This window comes from Mustela nigripes, chromosome 4 (assembly GCF_022355385.1).
Source record: "Mustela nigripes isolate SB6536 chromosome 4, MUSNIG.SB6536, whole genome shotgun sequence".
Taxonomy (NCBI): domain Eukaryota; kingdom Metazoa; phylum Chordata; class Mammalia; order Carnivora; family Mustelidae; genus Mustela; species Mustela nigripes.
This window is the reverse complement of record NC_081560.1, coordinates 36727534-36744400: the sequence shown is the minus strand read 5'-3', so window position 1 is coordinate 36744400 and position 16867 is coordinate 36727534. Positions and strand designations below refer to the sequence as shown.

The window sequence follows — 16867 nt, the reverse complement described above, 5'->3', positions numbered from 1 at the left end:
CAAACATTTTCTTCACAGTCTGGTATATTATTTCAGACCCTAAATGGTGAAAAATGCCTTTTGAACATCATTCAACAACAAAGTGTGTGCTGATTTCTGTGGCGTGCTGCTGAGCTGTTGCTAATGGCACCGCACTTGTGTGCCAGCTGGGAGCGGCTTTCCTTCAATTCCAGTGGGCTGGGCGCTTGCAGTCAAAATAGCTCAGTGCATTTTTTTCTCTACCACTTCCAAGCTGCATGCCTTGGGGAGCCACTTAGGCTTTCCAAGACTCAGCTATTTATCTGAAATGAAGTTGGTGTGGGGTTTAAAGGAATGTAAAAGGCCCAGCCCAATGGCTAACATGTAATAAGAACTCAGTCATTTGTTATTTTTGTTGTTTTAATGCTCTTAGGTATTTCAGGGAGCCAAGGGGCTGCATGCAGGCAAAGTAATGGTGCATTTGGAAGGATATAGGGAAGGCTCAACCTTATTAAATAAGGTTGCCGGAAATTCTCCATTAGAGAAGCATTCTGTGGATAGTCACTTTTTTAAAACGCAAGATCCTTTCCGGGTACTCTATTAAACTGTTCGCACTAATTTGCATGGATAGGATGTGTCTCATTGGCCCAAAAATATAACATGTGAGTGTCCAGAGTTTTCCATCCCCCCGCAGATTGACAGTGACTGCGGAAGAAGAAAAAGAAGAAATACACTTAGAGAGAGAGATGAAGAGGTGGGGGAGGGCTCTGTGGCTGCGGAGCCCAAGGGTTCTCTGCCAGCTGGGCCTGAAATCTGGGACCCACTTGAGGCTGTGTGGCCTGAGCATTGAGAGAGAGAGAGAGAGTGCTTTGGGTAAGCTCTAACCAGAGGAAACTGAAACAGTTAATATTTAAGAAGAAAGCTGATGGGAGAAGGCAAAAAAGGGGACTCGAAAGAATTCCTGCTGTGCTTGATACAGTCCTCGTTTCAGGTACGTTCTGCAGGTGTAAACGCTAAGATGGAGCTTGGGTTGCTCAAGGCTTACTCCTGATCCACACCCGGGGAAGGAAGTGGGCGGAAGCAGCTGGCGGGCCTACCCAGCCGCAGCCAATCACGTGAGGAGCTCTGGGCTGACACCGCCTCTTCCGGCCTGGGGCTGCCATGCCGTGCTTTCCGCGGCCAGCCTCGCTCAGGGTCCGTGGGCGGCATGAAGACGGGACTGCCGGAGGCTGTCGGCTGACTGGACTCCCAGTGCTGAAGCGGAGGTGGGTGACACGGCTCTGTGACTACCATCTTCTCCCAGCGCAGGAGCCTCACTTCCGAACCCACTGGCAGTGCCGTTCTTCTCAGCTCTTCTATGGCGTCGTGGGCTTCTCTTCCTGAGGGAGACTTGGAAGGGGGCGGTGAGCAGACGAACAGCTCTTCATTGTCTTCCTACTTTGCTGTTGGTTCTAAGTTCCCTTCGCTTTCAGCTACCACTTCTGCTGGCCTCAGTGGCCTCCGTGGTGCTGTGACCTATCTACACTTTTATCCCCAAGAAGCCCGAGGTTCTGGTCACCATGCCCTTCTTAAGCTGGAGCAGCTACACCTAAGTGCCCAAGGGGGCTGCACCCATATTCCTGCCTGTCCCCATTGTGTGACAACAGGCCTACCTCCTTCTGATGATGAGAGGCAGCTACTGCAGTAAGTTCTCTCCCTCCTGCTGGTTCCTGGACACAGGGAGCTTAAGATGACTGGGTGACTCTTGCTAGGTCCCCTGGCAAAAGTGTGGCTGCTCAGGGTGCTAGGTCTCCCAACCCTGCAGAGCCCAGAACTGAGGAGTGACAGCCCCTGTGGCCGGGTCATTGAGATGAGTGGCATGTGAGTCCACTTCTGCTTCCACTCTTTATTTCTTGGTCCATCTCTTCTTTCTCTTGGAGACAGCATATAAAGCTCTTCCATCCTGGGAATATAATCTATTCCAGGCATTGGCACCCCGTCCCTTCAGCGTCATGCTCTTGACCTGGTGCTTCCAGCAGGCAGTTTCAACACTCTCAAGCTGGCTCCTTCCGAGGAATGCGGCACGTGCTGCAATCCCAGGATCATGGGCTGACTCCTGCTCCTCCTTTGCGGTGACGTGGTCCCATGATCTGACAGCATGGTATGTGGGATCTCTTACCAGTGGATGGAATATTCTCGAAGCCCTTGAGGGTGTTGCCTGGGGCCGACAGGTGGGAAAGGCAAATCTGTAGCCAGAACATGCATGTATTCCTGAACTGCTGGCTTTTCCAGGATTGAAGGGGCCCAATGTAGTTAGTTTGTTGCCAAGTTAGCTAGTTAATCTCTTTGGGTTATGATGCCTTATCAGAGGCTCGGTGGTGGTCTCTGTTGCTGGACATTCAGCAGTACCAGTAATTAACCTTAGACCTTTTCTCTTTACATTCAAAGTGAATGACCAGTAGCAAGATTGGTCTTGGTTAGTGAAAGTCCATGCTATTGGCCCAGATATTTACCTCCATCTTTGCCACTGTGGCCAAATGCCAGCACTGATCCCAGTGTTGATGACAAAAGCATCAACTGGCCTGGCTGTTCTATCTACTTGATTGCTTATCGCCTTTTCTATGATAGACCCTGTCTGGTGGATGCCAACATGTGATACACAGATCTTAATACTTGGTGCCTTTGCCTGTATGTCTAACTACAGTCTCTCTCCTAGACCTCTTTGTCCCCCATCTTCTGATATTTTTCCTCCCATGCCCCTGGCCAAAGGCTGGCCCTTTTGATACCACCTCTGAATCCATAAATATTCTAATCTTGATCCATTTCTCTTACTACACAAAATGAATAACCAGGTGTACCTAGTTGTTGAAGAGACTTTTTCCCATTACATATTCTTGCATCCTTTGTTGAAGATTTATCAATTATATAATTGTGGGTTTGTTTCTGGGCTCTCTGTTGTGTTACATTGGTCTATGTGTCTGTTTTTGTGCCATTGCCATATGGTTTTGATTACTACAACTTGATACTATAACTTGAAATCTGGAATTGTGATGCCTCCAGCTTCTTTCTTTTTCAAGATTGCTTTGGCTATTTGAGGTCTTTTGCGGTTCCATACAAGCTTTAGGATTGTTTATTCTAGTTCTGTGAAAGATGCTGTTGGTACTTTGATGGGGATTGCATTAAATTTGTAGGTTGTTTTTGGGTAGTATGGACATTTTAACACTATTTCTTCATTCTATGTGTAAGGGATATATTTCCATTTGTGTTGTCTTCAGTTTCTTTCATCAATAGTTTGTCATTTTCAGAGTACAGGTCTCTCACCTCCTTGGTTAAGTTTATCACTAGATATTTTATTTTCCTTGGTTCAATTATAAATGGAATTGTTTTCTTAGTTTCTCTTTCTGCTGGTTCCTTATTAGTGTATACAAATGCAATGGATTTCTGTACATTGATTTTGTATCCTGTGACCTTACTGAATTCATGGTCAGTTCCAGTAGTTTTCTGGTGGAGACTCTAGAGTTTTTTATATACAGTATCATATCATCCAGAAATAGTGCATGTTTTGCTTCCTCTACCAATTTGGATGCCTTTCATTTCTTTTCCTTGTCTGATTGCTGTTGCTAGGATTTCCAGTACTGTATTGAATAGAAGTGGTGCGCATGGACAGCCTTGTCTTGTTCCTGATCTTAGTGGAAATGCTCTCACTTTTCCTCATTGAGTATGATGTTAGCTATGAGTTTTTATTTTTTGTTTAAAATATTTAGTTATTTATTTATTAGAGAGAAAGAGAGTATGCATGCAAGCAGAGGGAAAGAATCTCCAAGCAGACTCTCCAGTGAGCCTGGAGCCCAACACAGGACTTGCTCCCACAACCCATGAGATCATGACCTGAGTGGAAACCAAAATTTGGAAGCTCAACCAACTGAGCCACCCAGGAACCCCCAGCTGTGGGTTTTTAATGTGTGACCTTTATTATATTGAGGTATGTTCCCTCTAAACCTACTTTGCTGAGGGTTTTTACCATGAATAGATGTTGTACTTTGTCAAATGCTTTTTCTGCATCTGTTGAAATGATCATATAGTCATATGGTTTTTATCTTTTCTCTTATTGATGTGGTGGTATATCATGTTGATAGATTTGTGAATACTGAGCTACCCAGGCATCCTGGCAGCAAATCCCTGACCAGAGTTATCTCTGAAAGGTATTGCCAATTAAGAGAAGGAGGTACATTTACATTTTCATTTCTTTTCCTTGTCTGATTGTTGTTGCTATGATTTCCAGTTTTTAGGTTTGGTTTTTTTAAGATTTATCTTTCAATATTTGGACTTTAGGTAAAAACCTATTAGGTAAACACCTTGGAGAGGTTAATGGTATCTGAGAGATGTTTGTGGCTGTAGCATTGGTAGTCCAACTTCCCATGGATATGAAGAAACTTTCCTATCTACTGTAGCCAAGGGATGTGCAACTCCCTAACACCTTTGACATATGAGCTAACCCACCCACATGCCTACTTACCTATTTATCCATCCATCCACCTAGCCGGTTAACATTTACCAGTACCTACTGTCTGTTAGACCCTGTGTAATTGGTGGAGACACAATGGAAAACACAGTGGTCACCATCCTTATCTGTAAGCTTATGGTGTAATTGTGAGGCAATCAAATAAAAAGGCCTTTGCAACACAATGTGATTCTGGTGCTATGAGAAGTGAGCATAGGGATTATGAATGAATATAGGTCTACCCTGATAATCAGTCCAAACAGTGCTCACCTCATCCAAACCTCTTTTTATATAGGTGGTCTCCCTCATTTTCTTTCTTCCTCTTGCTCCCAAATAACCATTTTTTCTTACCCAGTTAACTTTAAGATGAGTAATAAGTAAAGGAGTAATAGGAATATAAAATTCTTACTCTATATAAAACATTTTAATAAAGTATGCTTAGAATATTGTAATTTTATATCAGATCCTTGCTGCTATATTATACATAAATGAGCATACTGTCAAGATCACAGTCACATGAATGTTCTAGAAACATTGTTGCAAGAAGCTCAAGTTCATTGAAATAATTGGATTAATTACCTTCTCTTCTGAGACTGGAGATTTTTCTTTCCCTGGTCATTCTCTTTAGAAAAGTTTTATTGCCTAGCCCTATCCATCTGTCTCCATCTGTCTTAGATGGTTGGTTTGGGTTTTCCTTGGTGGTTTTAGCAGTTCCGGAAACTTGTTTGCCATTATTTCTTCAGTTCTATTATGATTTGAGGTACTTTGAAAGAAGAATGGTTTGTTGCTGCCTGCATATACTGACCACATCCTCACCTGTGTCAGTGCACTTCACAGTTCCTTTTTCACCACATCATCAATCTCTGTAATAATGACTGAGTTTTTAAGGATTACAGGGGCATTTTTTTTTTAATTATTTACTTATTTGAGAGAGAGGGAATGAAATAGAGAGAGCATGAGAGGAGAGAAGTCAGCAGGAGAAGCAGATTTCCTACCGAGCAGGGAGCCCAATGTGGGACTCCAGGATCATGACCTGAGCCAAAGGTAGTTACCCAACCAAATGGGTCACCCAGGCACCCTACAGGGGCATTTTTACTTTTTTTTTTTTTTTTTAAACTGATGTTGTCTCCCAATTTAATAGAAACCTGGTATTCATACTTAAAGACATGGGCAATTTCTAAGATTTTGAATTCTTTGAAGTAGGATATTGCAGGAAGTATGCTATTTCTAGTTTTCTTTATAATATCTTAACATTTAAAAATTAGAAATGAGAAGAATTTAAGAAATACTATATAGATCTGCATTGAGAGATGAGGAGAAGGGCAACAAGTGCTATTGATTTATAGGAGAAATTTAAATATTATGTTATCATTTCTGCAGTAAAGACCCCATTATAATGTTTGAACATGAGATCAGATGTCATAGTTTGTTTCCAGTGTAAGTACTGCTTTAAAAAGGTTTTTAAAATTCCAGTTGTTTCTGCTTTAGCAGAATGGTTTCTTCAAATTCAAGCTAATTTAGGGAAAAAACCCTAAAAACTTTAAATACTCAAGAAAGATTTCTTTTTTTTTTTTTTTAAGATTTATTTATTTATTTATTTGACAGAGAGAAATCACAAGTAGATGGAGAGGCAGGCAGAGAGAGAGAGAGAGAAGCAGGCTCCCTGCTGAGCAGAGAGCCTGATGCGGGACTCAATCCCAGGACCCTGAGATCATGACCTGAGCTGAAGGCAGCGGCTTAACCCACTGAGCCACCCAGGTGCCCTCAAGAAAGATTTCTAATTTGTTACTACTGTCAGTAGCACTCAAATTATTTAAAAATCTTGACTATGACTACATAGTATGTTTATATTGAAATGATGTGCAAGAAAAAGATGTACAGAATAAATATAAAATATATTGTGGGCATGCCTGGGTGGCTCAGTAGGTTAAGTTAAGTGTCTAACTCTTGGTTTCAGCTTAGACCACGATCCTGAGATGGAGCCTCATGTCAGGCTCTGTGCTCAGTGGGGAGCCTGCTTGAGTTTCTGTACCTGTCCTGCTGCCCCACCCCCCGCTCTCTCTCTCTCAAATAAATAAATAAATCTTCAAAAATTACTTCGTAAATTTTTAAACTTAATATAATTTTACTTTGTTTTATTTTATTATTCTTCCAAACTTCACCAAACCATTGCTCAGCTATGTGGATATGCATAATAATAATTTTTAATTCTATGTGTTTTATATTTTGCCAACTTTCTTTCTATTTTTTTTTTTTAAGATTTTAAAAATTTATTTGACAGACAGAGGTCACAAGTAGGCAGAGAGAGATGGGTGGAAGCAGGCTCCTTGCTGAGCAGAGAGCCTGATGTGGGGTTCGGTCCCAGGACCCTTGTATCATGACCTGAGCCAAAGGCAGAGGCTTTAACCTACTGAGCCACCCAGGCAACCCTATTATGTCAACTTTCAAATTTTGCCCTTATTCATCTTTTTTGTCTTTAAGAAAGTTTATTTGTCAAGGTAGGGGAAGAGAACATATTTTATTTAACAGTTTGTTAGCTTGATTTATAGCTTTTACATTTGTAGACCTGTATTTTTATTCTTGTCCCAGTTTCCACAAATGCTGGAGAAAAGCCTACCTCATTCCTTAATTCAAAAAGAAAAAAAAAAAAAAGCCATGGTATTTACGGATTCTAAATATTTTTAAAAAAATTAGAAGAAGGCACATATTAAAAATTCTGACTGCCACCCTAATCCCATCCACCACATTTTCACCTCTGCCTGTAAACCCTTTCCCAGGTAGCCCCATTTATTTTCCTACGTCATATACACAAATAAAGCCATATGTAAATGTGGCTTCTTAATTACCATCTTCCTTTTTACAGAAATGCTAGCATACCTTGTATGTCACTCTAAACTTTTTTTTTCCACTTAATATATATTGGAAATCTTTTCTTAATAGTACATGGGCAGTTTCTCAATCTTTTAAAACCACTGTATAGCATGCCATTGTATGAATGTACTTTTTTTTTTTTTTAAGATTTTGTTTATCTATTTGACAGACGGAGATCACAAGTAGGCAGAACGGCAGGCAGAGAGAGGAAGGGAAGCAGGTTCCCCACTGAGCAGAGAGCCCGATGAGATGCTCGATCCCAGGACCTGAGATCATGACCTGAGCTGAAGGCAGAGGCTTTAACCCACTGAGCCACCCAGGAGCCCCGTATGAATGTACTTTAATAATTATTTAGTCCCATGTGGAGAAGCACATTTGGATTATTTCCCATCAGTTACTATTACAAACAAAACTACATCAACTAGACTTCTACATTTATCATTTTGTTTGGGTGCAAGTCAATCTGTGGAGAAAAAATTACAGGAAGCAGGAATGTAGTATGAAAAGGTAAGGTTGTGTTTCTGTGCTGGGATGGGGGCATTCTTCCTTGTTTAGAACCGCCCCGCTCATTGTAGCATGTTGACCTTTACTATTCCTTTCCAGTATGTGCCAAAAGCACCCTCTGTCCCAGAGCTCAGCTAATGTGGCTCTCCCACCTTTCCAGCTGCCTCTGAGGAGCTATCCCCCCAAATATACTAACTGGCCATTTGTAGGGAACTGGTTAGATATATTAGGATATATACTTATTATCAATATGATCTGTTCCATAGTTAAATCTTCTCAAATGCTAGGCCCTTTTCTGAGTACTTTTAAGTATTGATATACACTTGATACACTCCTATGAGATAGATAGTGGTATTACTGCCATTTTATAGATGTAGAAACTGTTGCCTTGCTCCAGGCCACAGAGCTGATTGTCTGGGAACCAGGAGTTGAACCCAGGCAGACTGACTCCAAAGTCCATGTGTGACCTATCTCTTAGGCATGAGGCACAAAATACTCTAAGTGTATTTAACATGATTGAATTGTACACTTAAAACAGGTTCATGTGCTAAACTGTATGTATATTTTACCACATTAAAAAAATTTGTTAAAACAAGAGTGAGACAGATCTATACAACCTAATCTGGAGAGAAAAAGCAATGAAGAGGCAAGTAAGGGGAAAAGGGTAGAACAGTATGTAAAGGATACCTACAGTTTCATTGTTGAAATAACTTTGTTCTGTGTGTAATGTGGAAACATATGAAATATGTGTTTATAAGTAAGGAATTATATGCACAGAAAAAAGTCTAAAAGAAACATCCGGTTGTTAACTGTGACTTCATGTAGTTAGAGGCGTTAGAGAAGAAGAATGTTTTACTTCATCCTTGTCATTTTTAGAAAAAAAAAAAAAAATCACAGTGAGTGAATATTTCTTTGGGAATCAAATAAGCAGAGAAGATATAAGCCCCTCCCAAAGACACCTTATCACAATATCCAGCACCCCCATCTGTTCCAGGGGCTTTATGTCCTAGATCCTCTACTTTACCTCACGGACAAGAGCCAGTGCTTATTGGTCAGTTGGTCTGACATTGCTATACAGAAATCTCTCAGTTTCTGTGTTTACCCAGCACGGGACCTTGGAATTTCTTTGTCTTCTTCCTTTATATATTGTCTATTTAGAAATACTCCAAGGGCTGATTATAAAATGGGTGCTTAATATTTCACCAATATATTTATGTGTAAAGCAGCTTACAGTTTTAATTAAAAGCAGCTGCTAGTGTGGGACACAGATAATACAAGTGGTGGGACACATCTGGCAGTGTTTTCCCAAAGATCATGTGACCTCATGATATAATAAAGTAAATCTTTTGGTCATATTTTAACCTTTTGTTTATGAGCCCAAATTATAATTTTTCTGGGCTATAGAACCCTCTGGGTTATTGAGATAGGTTGGGAGTTTGGCTCTAATGTGAATGCTTTCCAACACCTGTGTTCATATACCCTCCATCTCAGTGATGGCTGTTATTTCTTGCCAACAAATGTGGACGCTATGTTCTTTCCTGTGCTCCTTATCACAATATCCCTCACCACCAGCGCTGGTCCACTAGTACTCTTCAGCCTATTTGACTTCTTTTTCTCTTCTCCAGTACTCACCTGTACTTCTCAGTTTGGTACCGTCAGGCCAACTATGAGAGTGCTGTGTGTGACTAGTCACAGACAAAGTGCTCTCAACAGGGTCCTTTATCTGCTTGAAATGCTCCAGTGAGTATCCATTCCACCCAGGTCCTTCCGTGGCCCTAAGAAACCCTATATATGAACTGCAACCCCCCCTTACCTCATTCTCTCTGCCTCTCTTTTGCTTGCTTACTCTGATGCCAGCACATGGGCCTCCCTGCCGCTCCTTGCACATGCCAGGTACGGTCCCAACTCAGGGACTTTGCAGTTGCTGCCCTCCTGCTTGGAACGCTCTTCTTGGTGCTGCCTGACTCACTCATCTCTTTCTGGTGTTTGTTCAAATGTGGCATTTCCACAGTGAAATCTTCCCTGACAACTGCAGTCCACTCAATGCCCCATCTTTATTCTTTTTTTCTCCTTTATTTTCTCCCCTAGTAGGGATTTTATCTCTTTTATACACTGATGAATTCCTGGCATCTTCATTATTAGCAATTAGTTACATTAAATATTTCAGGAATGATTTTATTATACCTTTTAGTATCATGGGTCTTCAGGTTGTCTAAGCCATTTTCATTGCAGCTTGGTCTTTGAGGTCTTTTTATTTTCTCTGTTAAGTGTGTGTGTGTGTGTGTGAGAGAGAGAGAGAGAGAGAGATAGCTATTACAGATGGTTGAAGTAACTGATTATTCTATGATGACTCCTGGGACAGGAAGCTGAAAAGGAAAATCCTTAAAGAGAAGGATTATGAGGGTCAGTCACATTAAGTCAAGGGGAAGGTAGAAACAAAGCAGGCCACATCCCAAGGGACCTTGGGGAATTTCAGAAGTCTCTGTGTCCCACATGCCCAAATCTAGCCTCAGGCTAGAACAGGGTCATTTATGTTAATACTGGTATCTCTGATAGAAGCCCTCCAGGGTTATACTGGCAGGAGCAGCTTACCCCAGTTTCCCTAGTTGTAACAGGTTTTAATTCAGGCAGTCATCAGAATTGAGCCCTCTTGGCACTAATTTCTTAAAAGAGAGCTCGACTTTTAGGGGTACAGTGAGTCAAAGTAAAAGGCCTTAAATAGCCACCCACTCCTTTATGCTCACATCTGAGGGTAGGGTATTTTTCCTGGATGACTCTGCTGTAGCCCAGGGTGGGTGAGGGGGGTTCTTCTGTGCAGAAACAGCAGGTGGTGTGGCAGATGCTCTTCCTCCTACCATCTTCGAGGCCATGCAGAACAGTCCCTTGACATAGTTGCAGGGAAGGCATGAAGAGCTGGGTCAGGTTTGACATGGCCTTTCTCAGGTAGGGGCCCCCCCAATGACTCATCTGCTGTCCTGGCATGATATGGTATGAATGACATTATTATAATGGGGTCTATTTCTCTACTTCAGAAGAGGAATATATTCTGAGATTGGTTAAATCCTGTATCTGGTTGACTCTAAGGGATTAAAAAAGGATAGCCCTTTTATGTCTCTGTTCATTTAAAAACAAAAAAAACCCACATAATTTCTGGATAATCTTTGATTTCTGTAAATGTGCTTAGCTGATTCTCCAGTCTTTCTTCCTCTATTGATTGAGTGCCTGTGGTACACAACACATGAAGTTATACTGTTGGTCAGAGGACCTTTGGAACACTTTTGTCCTTCTTAAACATAGTCATTTGATACAAGCCCTGTGGACATAATGTTTGTCAGAAATGGGCCATTTCCATGATACATTCTAAGATTGGATTTGCTAACATTTTGCATTTGCTAAGCACTAAGAAAAGAAGTTTAATAATTCCAATTATCAATGAAAATGAATAAAAATATAGCAATACAGATTACAGTACATTAATATAAATATGAGTTATGAAGCATATCTGGAGAAGAGAACATTTTTAAGATTATTTGTTCTAGGATTTGATACCTGAGACTTTATCTTTTAGATTCCCTCTATTCTCTCTTATTCTTTCCCTCTCTCTCGCTGCGTTGCAAAGTTTTTTGCTGACATTGAATTGCTGTTTTCATCAAGTAGGGGTTGTTTGGTTTGTTTACTAGTTTACTTGCATAGTATTACAACTCTGTTCAAATATATATTGGTGTGATATTTTCTAAAGTGTTCTTAGACTATGATATATGTAAATTTTCCCTATGGATTCACACTCAAGGATGCATTGTTACTTAACATTATTCTACCTGTTGTTATAATCCACTAGTGACATGTGATATTTTTCTTTTATTATTATAGAAAACATAACTAAAATTGTAATTAAAGCAGTTGATTGAACGGTGTATAAAATATATAACACAACAATCTCATACTTAGGTATTACTGATTATAATTCAACATAATGAACTATTTTTAAATTATTCATTGTTATTTATTTGCACTGAAAGAAAGCTTATTTTGAGGTTTTTGGCTCTCTGCCTAGACATTTTATTTTTTTTTAATTTTTTAAAAAGATTTTATTTATTTATTTGACAGACAGAGATCACAAGTAGGCAGAGAGCAGGCAGAGAGAGAGAGAGAGAGAGAGAGGGGGAAGCAGGCTCCCTGCTGAGCAGAGAGCCCGATGTGGGGCTCGATCCCAGGACCCTGGGATCATGACCTGAGCCAAAGGCAGAGGCTTTAACCCACCGAGCCACCCAGGTGCCCAGCCTAGACATTTTAGTGTGGGAAATAAAACAATGCTGAATTCTGTAGTAGTATATATATGTATGTATATACACATACACATTTCATTTCTTTTCACAGATTTCCTCCCTGGATGAGACAAAAGTTCTACCTTACCAGTTAGAACTTGTTAGTGAAACTACTCATTTGGGTAGGGAAATCATGAAGTACATATAATGCCCTGAGGTTTAATAAGCAGTTTCTGGAAAGTTGCAAGGCTGTTGTTGGGTAGCTATTACTATGAGGATGTTATTATTTGATTAGCTCACTACAAGGGAGTCTTTTTCTGAGATCTAGCCCTGGATCACTGTCTGCATTTGAGAGTGTTCTCTCCTTAGTTGTAGGAGTAACCCAGCCATTCATTCTGGAAGATCAACCCAGGGATGTCGCTGTGTTATTCACCTAGGGAAAAAAAAAAAAAAATCACAGGTTTGCTTAACCCCTTTTATGCTGGTAAAAAGTGAATTTCCAGTTCACAGTGTTGGTGAGCTTGTGGAAAAATTGGAACCCTCATACATTGCTGATTGATACGTAAAGTGGTGCAGCCACTTTGAAAAACAGTTTAGCAGCTCCTCAAAAAGTCGAATATAAAGGTCCCATATGACCCAGCAAGTCTACTCCTAGATATATAACCCAGAGAACTGAGAATTGAAAACATATGTCCATGCAAAAACTTGTGCACAGGTGTTCATAGCAGCATTATTCATAATAGCCCAAAAGTGGAAACAACCCCGATGCGTATATCAACTGAGATAGGGATAAGGGGTGTTGTATCCAAAGAATCTGGCATTTTTTTTGCCACTGAGAAGGACTGAAGCACTGACACATGCTGTGATGTGGGTGAATCTTGAAAACATTATGCTAAGTGAAAGAAGTCAGTCACAAAAAGCTCCACATGGTATGATTCCTTTATATAAAGTGCCCAGAATAGGTAAATCTGTAGTTAGAAAGTAGACTAGTAGTTTCTAGGGGATGGAAGGAAGGGGATATTAGGGGTGACTGCTAATGAGTATAGGGTTTCTTTTTGGGATGATGAAAATATTTTGCAATTAGATAGTGACAATGGTTACACAGTTCTGGTGACTGTACTAAAAACCATTGAATTGTACAGTTAAAAACCCTTATTCAACAGAAATAAAACATCCACACAGAGACATGCATGTGAATGTTTATAGCATTCATAATAGCCGCGAACTAAAAACTCAAATGACTATCATCTAGTGAATGGATAAACAGAATGTGATATACCCATAGAATGAAATACTATTCAGTGATATGTTAAAACAAAGTGCTGATAGTTGCTGCAACATGGATGAATTTCAGAAACATAATGCTCAGTGAAAAAGGTAGGAACAAGAATCACATACTGTGTGATCCTATTTATTTATTTTTTTAATAAGATTTTATTTATTTATTTGACAGACAGAGATCACAAATAGGCAGAGGGGCAGGCAGAGAGAGAGGAGGAAGCAGGCTCCCCGCTGAGCAGAGAGCCCGAGGCTGGGCTCAATCCCAGGACTCTGGGATCATGACCTGAGCTGAAGGCAGAGGCTTTAACCCACTGAGCTACCCAGGCACCTCTGTGTGATCCTATTTAAAGAAAATATCCAGAAAAGGAAAATTTCTAGGCATAGAAATAAGATCTGTGGTTGCCTAGGGTAGTGGGGATTAAATGTAAATGGGCCCTGGGGAGCTTTATGGCTTGATGGAAACATCCTAACGTCCTAAAGCTGGGTTTTGGTGATGATTGCATAACTCTAGATTTATCAACAGTCATTGACATAACTGTATAATGGGTGATTTTATGGTATATAAATTAGATTTCAAAAAAGTTGTTAAAAACCTCAACAATAGAATTGGCTATAAATTCCTTTAGACATTCCCCAATTTCCTTGCTGTAAGGATGAATATTTTTTCTACATGCCATAGGGTATGAATGGATGTTTTGAGCAATACTAGCATCAGATTTCTCCTCAAGAAACTGATTTGAAAAGAACAAACCTCTCTTAGATGTCACAATGCTAGTGTGTCCCTCAAGTAGTCAGATCCCTGTGTTTGTTCTGTCTGATATGTGATTCTTCCTTGTATATGCTATGCAGGCTCTGGGAAGCTTCTGATGGGGGAAGGAAGTGAAGACTAGAGGAGCCTCAAGACAATTCCCAATTCACAGAAATAAACACGTCCCTCCCTTCCATGTTAATGGAAATTTCCCCTAATTAAGGTTTCCTAAAACTAACACAAACTTCATTTATAGAGGCCCTTTGACCATTCTACTAGAGATACTGGTATGATTCAGGGCTGTCAAGAAAGAGCAACTTTCCCTGCATTGATCGAGCCCTGTATATAAATACCACACCAAAAAGGAACAAGTTGTGTACCGTACACAAAAATGTCAAAAAACATACACACAAGCAGTTGTGCCCATGGAGGAAACCTGAGTTGAGGAATAACATATGAATGATTGTTTGGGGGTTTTCTATTAGTTTAAATGTGTCAGTGACCAAACCTTTTTTTATGCATAGTTGTCTATCATTCTTCTTTTTCTATTCAGACCCATTGCTTCTGCAGTTTTCTTCTCTTATTTACCAACTTTTCTCTTTCTTTTAGATCATACCTGTTAGTATACAAACAGGCTGTGCTATCCCTATTAAACAACAAAAACAACCTTTAAATTTTAAAAACCCTCTTGACCATACATCTCCCTCTGGCAGCTGTCCCATTTTTCTGCATCTTTTTTTTGGGCAAAACTCTCAAAAGACTTGTCTGTGCTCCCCAGTTCCAGTTTGGCTTGCCCAATCTACCAAAACTTGGCTTGTTGAGATCAATAAGCACTTCTACTCTGCTCATTCAATGGCCACCTCCTAGTCTTCCTTTTATTCGACCCATTAACCACACTTAATCTATGTGACACAGTTGATCACCCCTTCCTTCTTGAGACTATTCTTCCCTGGGCTTCAAGGGTACTGTACTCTTCTGGCTTCCCTTTTTTCCCTTCTCACTGTTTCTTTTTTGTTTCTTTCCTGGTTCCTTCTTATTGTCATGATCTCCAAACACTGGAAAGCTCTTGGCTTAGTCCACAGACCTGTGTTTGCCATCTATATTCACTCCTTTGGTGGTCTCATGCAGGCTCATGACTTTAAATACCGTCTGTGGACCATCTCAGAGGTCTGTGCTCCGCTCAGACCTCTTACCTCAACTCCGGATTCAAAGAGCCCAGTGTCTCCTGGACATACCTACCTGGATGAGATTTCTAAAGCATCTCACTCTTAAAATATTCAAGCCTGATCTGGCCCTCTATTAACTCTCTGACCTATTCTCTGTGGCTCCCTGGTGCCCGCTCACGCTGCCCAGTGCTTTTCAAACATGCCAGGCATGCTTCTGTTCTCGCTTCTTGGAATACTGTTCCTCTCAATCCACATGGCTTGTTTCCTCTCCTCCTTCAGGGATTTGCTCAAAGATCCTGTTTTTACTAAGGCTTCTCCTGAATACTCTTTTAAGAAATAACAGCTCACGCATGTCTTAAACTTACGAGTAAGAAAAATAACAGCTCACGCTGCCTTAAGCCCTTTCTAACCTCCCTTCCTATCATTTTTTTTTCCTGATAGCACTTAATCACCATCTCACATACTATTTATTTTTTTGCTGATTTGTTACTTATCTTCCCTCACTAGCTTGTAAATTCCATAAGAGCAGGGATTTTTTAAAATCACTCTTACTTTCTGTTCATCCCTTCTCTTCAGTTTTTAAAATCACTCTTACTTTCTGTGTCTAGAATAGTGCCTGGCACGTAATGGGCATTCAATAAATATTGTTTGAATGAATAAATCTTAGAGTGCTTGGAAATGTAAAATTTCCTTTATGACTTAGGGTCATCTATATTTGGGTAGTCTTTTCTGACTGTCCACTTTTCTTCTCCCATTCTCATCAGAGTGGAGTTTTACACTTTCTCTTCTCTCGTACTGCTGTTCCTTGAACGTACTTTTATGATTGGACCCTTCACACTGAGTTCTAATTTATTTGTAAGCATGTCTGCCTTCCTTTCCACACTGTAGGCTCTTTAGGGCAGCAACTGTATTTCATCCATTTCTAAGTCCCCACTACTTTGAATAGTTTCTGGAAGTGGTTAGACACCAGTTAAATGTCAGTTCGAATGAATTGCCCACACATAAAAGAGTAGGTGCAGACACAGAGTGTGGGACATTTGAGTCAAAGTGTGACTGAGTTTGTTGTTCTACTCTGTGCAGTTAATGTCACCCTCCTTTTCTCTCAGCTTACTGAATCATAAGATCAGAGTACTTCTGCTTGGCATGTGAAGTACAAGTAACTGGCTGTCTCCTCCACATTCTGCTCCCTCTACACAGTAGAATCTCCCTGTATCTCACTTCCAAGAGTTAAGAACAGAGGCACAGCTCCTTGCCTTTCCTCTTTGCCTCCTTCTCTACTTACAGCACCCCCACCTCCAACTGAGGCTTCAGACAGGACTGCCCCATGCTGCTTCCGGCTCCCTTCTTCATCCCTTCAGTGCAGGATCCTCCAGGCTCTGCCCTGAGCCCCTTTCTCATTTCACATACTCTTTCTTGTCAATCTTGTCTAGCCCTCCACTTCCACCTATGGAAATACCATCAAACCTATGATTTTAGATAGAATTTAGGAATATTTAGTACTAAACACCTTCTAGACAACCCAAAATTTAGCTTCCCAAACTTAGCATTTGCAAACTGTCTTCACAATTTGTACCTTATCAGACTATTGCCAATA

The 16867-nt window shown here is 40.6% G+C and overlaps 1 long non-coding RNA gene across 1 annotated transcript in view; it reads left to right on the top strand.

The window, feature by feature from the left end:
* The first annotated feature begins 1118 nt into the window (after positions 1-1118).
* LOC132015784 (uncharacterized) overlaps positions 1119-16867 on the top strand; it is a 41334-nt gene continuing 25585 nt past the window's right edge. The window contains exon 1 of the long non-coding RNA XR_009403767.1: positions 1119-1223. This is a non-coding gene — a long non-coding RNA (uncharacterized LOC132015784). The remainder of the gene's footprint in view (positions 1224-16867) is intronic.